At 39.7% G+C, this 7,417-nt stretch overlaps 1 long non-coding RNA gene across 2 annotated transcripts; it reads left to right on the top strand.

Annotated features, from left to right (window-relative positions):
• The first annotated feature begins 345 nt into the window (after window positions 1-345).
• LOC130166625 (uncharacterized) lies at window positions 346-6,564 on the top strand. Of its 2 annotated transcripts, none has more exons than XR_008827177.1 (4): window positions 346-477; window positions 3,306-3,405; window positions 4,883-4,919; window positions 6,058-6,564. It is a non-coding gene; the product is annotated as an uncharacterized LOC130166625 (long non-coding RNA). The 2 variants fall into 2 exon arrangements; XR_008827176.1 differs by lacking the exon at window positions 346-477 and adding an exon at window positions 499-929 and having other exon boundaries at window positions 6,058-6,533.
• Window positions 6,565-7,417: the final 853 nt, after the last annotated feature.

Raw genomic sequence — 7,417 nt, 5'->3', positions numbered from 1 at the left:
CTCTGCACTGAATAAAGCAGTTTCATGTTAAAAATCAGTGATTGACCTGAGTTGAGCTGCCAAACATTTGCTCGGCATTTTTCTCTGATAAAAGTCCATTTCGAGCTTCTGGCAGACAACCAGAATACCAACACATGCACACAGTGGATATGACACCATTGACAGGAATTGGGATAATGTAAGAACACAACTCAAAATATAGATAGCAGGTCTAGTTATTTTTAGACATTTTAATGTGGAAAAGTTACATATTACAAATGTATGCACATTTTAAAATCAATCTGAAACATGAAACCCATGAAAGAGAGTCAACTAACCCTAGTTTGATGCAGGGCAAACTCCACACTGAGCTGTTGGCATGAGAAATGCCCACCCCACAGAAAGCAAAAGGAAACGCAGCTCAACTTTAAAGAGAGAAAGATGAAACATGATTAAATACTTCTCAAACAGTGGACGTCTCACTCAGTGCTCTTTGACGTAAGTGTACAGCTGTGTTCAAATAAGCCAAAATGGCATCTCCTTTTTTTCAGGGGTATAGTTGTCGGTTGTCGGTCAGGACCGGAGGGTTTCTTTTACTCAGTACACTTTCAGTCCTTATCAGCTTCTCGCTCAGTGCTGAGAGCTGACCTTCAGACATTATCTTTCCCCACTCTGTTCTCATCAAAGGGAGAAATGATAAGAACTGACTGTGCAGTGATAGAAACCTTCCACTGCGAGTCCCTCTCCATGTGCTCGCCTCTCACAGCCCGCAGACTGGCCGGCTCTGTTCTGGGGACTCCCCCAGCAAGAGATTTACTGCATCACTGGTCATCATGGGAGTAATGGGAGGAAGGGAGCGGGGAGGGCATCATTCATAGCACCAGATCAAAAATGAGACACGACCTTGAGGTCAAACACACAGGGAGACAGACAAGGTTCAGCAGACTGAGGTAATACAGACAGAACAAAACATTTCAAGTGAAAATCTTTTGCATAACTTCAAATCATAATGTCAAATAGGAGCAATAGGGGTGCTATTGTTTAAGTAGTAACATCAACTCAGCTCTTACTGCCACCCTGTCACAAGCAAAAATTTCTCTCGTCCAAAGAGAGTAACAAATAATTATGACCAAGGGTGTTCCTGAATTTTTGGTGTGAGGCCACGGCTGTGAGGTGGCATTACACACCCATCTGGTTGCAGCACCTGGTGTTGGTATGTTCTGTTCGAGTGGGATGCAATTAATGTAACCTACAAAGGCAGGATTTGTTTGTGCTCATTGGTTGGCCCACCTGCAGCTGCTTTTGGCAGGAGACTATTCTGAGAGTGGCAGTCAGGGGAGATGGCTCCTTCTCCATGTGTTAATTAACAAGGAGGTGACTCTAGGGCGTTTTTTTGGCTGCGTTTGTGTTGTGGAGGTGTGTGTGTGTGTGTGTGTGTGTGTGTGTGTGTGTGTGTGTGTTGGGGGGGGGGGGGGTTGTTAGCAGAATTCATCCAGCTCTATCCAATAAATGTACTCTCATGTCAACTCGTGCAGGGAAACTGTTTAAAAAGGGCTGTCTCTTAGTTCACCAGTTTGAAAATGCATATGAACTATATGTTAATTAAACAAGCAGATATTATAGTGGTGTTGACAAGAAAGCCTCATATACACTGAGCCACTGTGTGCCACTTAAAAAAAAAAAAAAAAACTTATTTTAGATTAGCCATTGGTGCCAGCCTAACAATCTACATTTGTTAACAGCCTGGCGTCTTAAACAAAACTCATTAATTCCTTTGTGTATTCGAAAAGATAATGAAGACAGAGATAACTTGAGCTGCGGTGTCCAAACTGGGAATAAACACTCTCATGCTGCATATTTTAAAGCATTGGAAGCCAGTGGAGGAACTTGCAAGATTTTAAAGCATGAAATGTCCTTCTTGACCTTGAGAGCAGGAGTTTGACAAAATAATTCTAACTCAAGGTCCACTTGCTAGGTTATAAAGTTTATTTTTCAAATCCATAAATGACATTATTACTTATTTTTGCCTGTGCAGCAGGAATAGCAGCAGTAGGTGGGTCCACTGCAGAGTAGGTTCTTTGAAAACCCAGGGTTTATCCTTTCTTCCACTGGTTTCTTTTTTTTTTTTTTCCTGGATAGATGTCAGTAGAACGGCAGGAGGAGAAGAGAGCGGAGAGAGAGTGGTATGGACATGCAACAAAAGGTCTCGGGGCTGGGTTGGAAGCAGGGACGGTGTGTGTGCCGATGGGGTAAAGTGCCCCAACCTCCCACACTTTCATTCCTGATGGTGGTATACCATCACTAAAAGGTTCCCTCAGCTGGAATCACTCCTTATTTAACAACTTTATCATGGAACACTATAGAGAATTATGCCATAAATATTCACTGCAATATCAATACCATCTTGTTACCCTGTAAATATATTATTGTGCTCTGTAACCGTTAAATAGAGAGTCAATAATTATACATACAATTATGTTTGCCCTTATTAATTATTATATTATTATAAGTCGTTCCCCTGTCTTTACATATTTGTCCTGGCATGCGTACAGTTTTTTTGAAACCCCAAATGTACATAATAATTACACTGAAATTAGTGGGTTGTAATCGAAAGTGTTACAGAGGAAGTAGCAGAATATGAAACATTTGAGTTGTGACTGCGCAAATATTTGCTCTGAAGTCTATTCGCAATACACAAATAATTTTGATCCGCACTGGAGATTTCAAGTCTTTCACCACCTCAGTGTAAGCACCGTTGCGGTGGGTACCCTGCAATGCTGTTAATTTCCCTCCAAGACCTGTCTGTGTGTTCGGATCCCTGCAGTGTAGGACCGGTGAGTGGGAGCTGTGGAGAGGAGGCAGGAGTGGGCTGCTGGCGCAGAACGACAGCCCCACTGATTTATACCCTTGTGGGCCATTTTCTGAGAAATTTGTACTGTACTTAACACAGATGACTCACATTCCACTCCAGTATGTTTTTATGCTCGATACCAAGAGAGCCTTTCGTAGCTGTACTGTACATCTTTGTTGCAATAGCGCAGAACTGTCAGGTTTATTGCAGTATCAACAAATCTAACGTTCTCTCTGGGCGGACGTATGTCACAGCAAAAGTTCAGCATGAAGTTTGAAAGTTCTCTGTAGCTACAGACATTGATTTTAACCAAATTCAACTAGTTTTGTCTTGTAATTTGCGAAACATTGTTTTTTTTTGGTTGTTGGTTTCTTCTTGTTGAATTCTGACACTGACGTTGACACAATGACATTGACTTTCACTGAATAAATGTTACCACTGTATTACGTGTCTGAGCACTATTTTCCTCCAACAGTTCCTTCAAAAGCGACATCAACAAAACAAAAGACAACAACAGAAGACAATTATTTATTAATACCTACTTATCAGCTGCCGCATACATTCCTGCAGCATCGGTGAGTAAAATACAAATTAATGTTTGCTTTGTTTAAGAGACGGCAAGGTTGGAAATTCTACATTACTGCACAGCAAATTGAGGCAGTGAGCACTGTGTGAAGTGAGATAATTATTAATGCATTAGCGATGGGCTTTTGCATGCTCTGAATACCTTAAATGGGCATTGGATGTGTCAGACTTAAGCAGACATATTCGTTGTTTTGCTGGAACAATTACCCCCTAAAAGGCCTCTCCAACTAAATCATGCAATATTAATCATAGTTTTCTGGCCAGCGGCCCTTTGAGATTGCTTGTTTTGTGTCCATGCACAGGGATACTACAAATTATGAAGCAAGGACATCATTATTGGAACGGTGGCATGTCTAGACTTATTTATGCCTGAAAGAATCCATAGAGTGGTACTGCCCTCAGTGTTTTCAGTGTGCAATAACTCCTTTTCTCTCGCTCCTTTGAAAGTGAGGATAAACAGCAAAGGAAAGTCAGTGTGTGTGTGTGTGTGATAAATGGAAGTTACTGAAAGTAAGCTTGATGTTGACTCACCCTGTGCTTCACACAGCAGGTTTCCACAGGATCCCTGTGGCTTTCAGGTGTGCGAGTTAAACAGTTCTGCTTATTCGTACAAATTCTTACTTTCATGAATCACACACACTGAAGCGTTACTTTAGATTGAAGCCATATAGATCCACATGCGCTATACCCACACCCTCTTTACTGTACTGTACTGTACTGTGCTTGTTGTGTATTTACTGTTGGTGTGCCGCAAAAGCACCACTAGCAGTCTTTTCTTAAAGTGAAAGGAGAGTGAAAGCTCTGGTGGGTGGAGGCCAGCAAAGGTAGACGTATACACCAAAACTTTTACATGAGCAGAGTTTGAATCTGTCAGGAAAAGTGAAAGGTGTTGTAAGGGCCATTGCGTAGGTTACATTTTGAATTAAAAAAGTGAAACTAAGGCAGTATTCGTTTTGTAGGATATTCAGATATTTTACTTTAGTAAAAGTAACAATAACATACTTTGAGAAAACATAATTTCAAGTTTGTTACTTAAACCTGCAATGGCAGATTTTTTGGTGAAATGCAGAGGCAGTATAAACAAGCTGTAAATACAACAATGACATATTAACATCTTTTATGTTGATATGGCAAACAAGTTAGCAAACAGTTGCCTCTTTCCACATCCAACAGATACAGAGCAACATCATCGTTACTTTACTGGCCCTTTAACCTCTGTTTTTGGTCTCCACCAACTCCTGAGGGGGAAATGTGGCTCTATAGCTACTAAATGCTTCACTTTCTACATATTAACTTAAATGGTTTGAGCAAGATCATGTTGCCTTTCGTTTCACATGAGTCACATGACATTAACATAAAATGTAAAGTTACATTTCTGTCCACTCAAATGAAAGCTTTCATGTATGGGCATGTTTCCACTACATCATTTGATGCATTTTCATCCTGGAAATGTCATTGTGTTTCTAGACATAACATGGTGTTGGAGAAAATTAAATCACAACAGGTAAGTGAACGGCCAATACTTGTGTATTTTCTGCCCTGCAGTCAGATGTATTTAATGGAAAAGAATTCAAAGGAAAGAAAAGAAGCTCTTATTTGCTTTGATAACAAACTGCTGCAAGTCCTGTTTGTTAATATGACTTTTTTGTGTAACTCTATTATCTCGGTCGGATATATTTTAGCGGTGGCCAATTTATGATTTTCAGCATTTAAAATTAAGAACCCAGTGTTTAAAGAATAGATGGAAAATTTTATTTCATCCACAGAGAATAAATACACAGGTGTTAAACAAACATGGATTGCAGAAAATCTTGTTGGTGATGAATGATGATAGCTGAATGTAGATAGTTCAGCAAAACCCTTTGATAGATAATCAGAAAGACGTGTGCAGCCCCACTCCCAGCCTTCAGACCATTAGATCACTCTCACGGATCACTGCGTAAAGAACTGTCACCTTACACAGGAGCCGCTATGGAGTTTTGAGGGCCCTTTGCAAGATATTGTTCGAGCTTCCTTTGTGAAGCAGTTTCTCTAGTCATTTTCTACAGAGCAAACTGAATCTGTTTTCGCAGTGGATGTTGAGCAGGAGTTTCTGCCGCAAAGGCTGTTCTACCATAAATTTGATCCTATAATGAGATTTTCAGTCATGCTAGCGGCAGGGATGGCAACATTGGACCAATTTTTGGTTTCAGATTTAAGTATCTAAACAACTACTGGACAGGTCACAATGACATTTTGTGCAGTCATTGCCCAGTGATCCTCTGACTTTTCTTCTAGTACGACTATGATGTTGACATTTGTGGTTTTGAGTGAAATGCCTTTTCCTTGAAATATGCTCTAGGCTTATACATACATCATTCATGTTATTTCTGCATGAACTGCAATTGCTTTATTGATCCCCTGACTTTCCATTATCACCATCAGGTCAAAATTTTATTCAGTCCAACACTTTGGTTTATAATCAATACCTGCTAAACTAATGATAATCCAATCAGTTAGTGCAAATTAGCATGCTAACATGCTAAAGCAAGATGGTTAATATGGTAAACATTATGCCTGCCAAATCAGTGTGTTAGCATTATTATTGTGAGCATGTTAGCATACTTGCATTATAGTAATTTGTTCCATGTTTCCTGTCCCAGGTCAGAGAGAGGAGGATAGAGTCTGTCCCAGTGTCTTCAACTGGCGGCCCATGGGACACATGTGGTCAGCAACCAGAGCCACTCGGTCCAGGGATAATGCCAGACTGATTTTATTGATCGCTACTTTTAATCACTTTTAAGAAGATTGAATTAAGTGAAAAGATATTTTCATGTCGTACATTACCGATGAAACGAAATTCATCAATGATCTTGTAACAATCTCACCATGAGAAAATTGTGCCATGGATGGCAGCCAGTGTTTAGCTCCTGTTCTTTGTGTCTTTCACCAAAACACATGTTTTGTATGCTTGCATGCTTGGGTAATAAAAACAGACTCTGATAAGAATAAATCAGTTGGTGGAATTTGCCCAGGAGTCAAGGATGCAGATGTTAAGATTTCCTTGTTTTTTTTTACTTTATCACTTTACGGATTAAAGATGGTTTGATTAATCGCTGAGTTCTTAATTTCATTCTTGACCTCAGAAAGGGTTAAAGCAGTTAATGCAAACACTTTCACCATTGGGTGAATTATTTGTCCTATAAGTATTATTCTGCCCTTCAGTTACAAAGAAGCAGTTGCCAACATCCCACAGTCCAATCAATTGCCACTGTACTGTTGCTGGAGAATGATATATCTGCTGGTGGGCTGATAGCTAGCGAACACTCTCCACATCATTGAACAGATTAATATGATGGAAGCTGGCAGCTCCTACAATTATTGTATTTAGACCATTTTCTTTAAATCTATTTTTTGGTTTTTAAATGCTGTTCTAATGCATTTCTTCCCCTTATGTAAAGGACTGTCGACTGCCTGTGTGTTTGAAAGGTATTATTCACATGACCTTGTCCTGCCTTGACAGGGGGAGGCACAAGTGCATTATTTGAATGCACCACACCATCCAGTTTATATCAACAGTTACCTCTATTCACTCCTTGCCAATTTTGGTGCAAGTGATGTCATTTCAGTTACTGAATGGATGCAGATTGTTTACAAATTTCAGCACAAGGTTACCGCGGTATTGAGTTTTATCCGTGATAACACAAGGGTTGTTTCCTAAGTAGCTTGTGCCTTGAGATCAAAACACTAAAGTGGCAATTTAGTGTAGCATAGTAGAATAAAAGAAGATTTTGTTAAATAATGTTCACAGACATTTTAGTTTTGCAGTATTCTTAATTACCTTTCAACACATACCTCTCAAAAACTGATGTCATGGCTTAATAACAGGAGATCATTTGTGTTTGTCATATATCTGAACAGACAGGTGAATGGCTGGAGAAACCCGTGTGGAAGGTTTCAGTTATTTCAATATATAAAGTTGAAAATTGGGATGGAGGAAATGATTTTTTTTCTTCCTGAAAA

This window comes from Seriola aureovittata, chromosome 3 (genome assembly GCF_021018895.1).
Source record: "Seriola aureovittata isolate HTS-2021-v1 ecotype China chromosome 3, ASM2101889v1, whole genome shotgun sequence".
NCBI lineage: Eukaryota > Metazoa > Chordata > Actinopteri > Carangiformes > Carangidae > Seriola > Seriola aureovittata.
The sequence above is the reverse complement of the archived record's forward strand: the minus strand, read 5'-3'. Positions and strand labels throughout refer to the sequence as shown.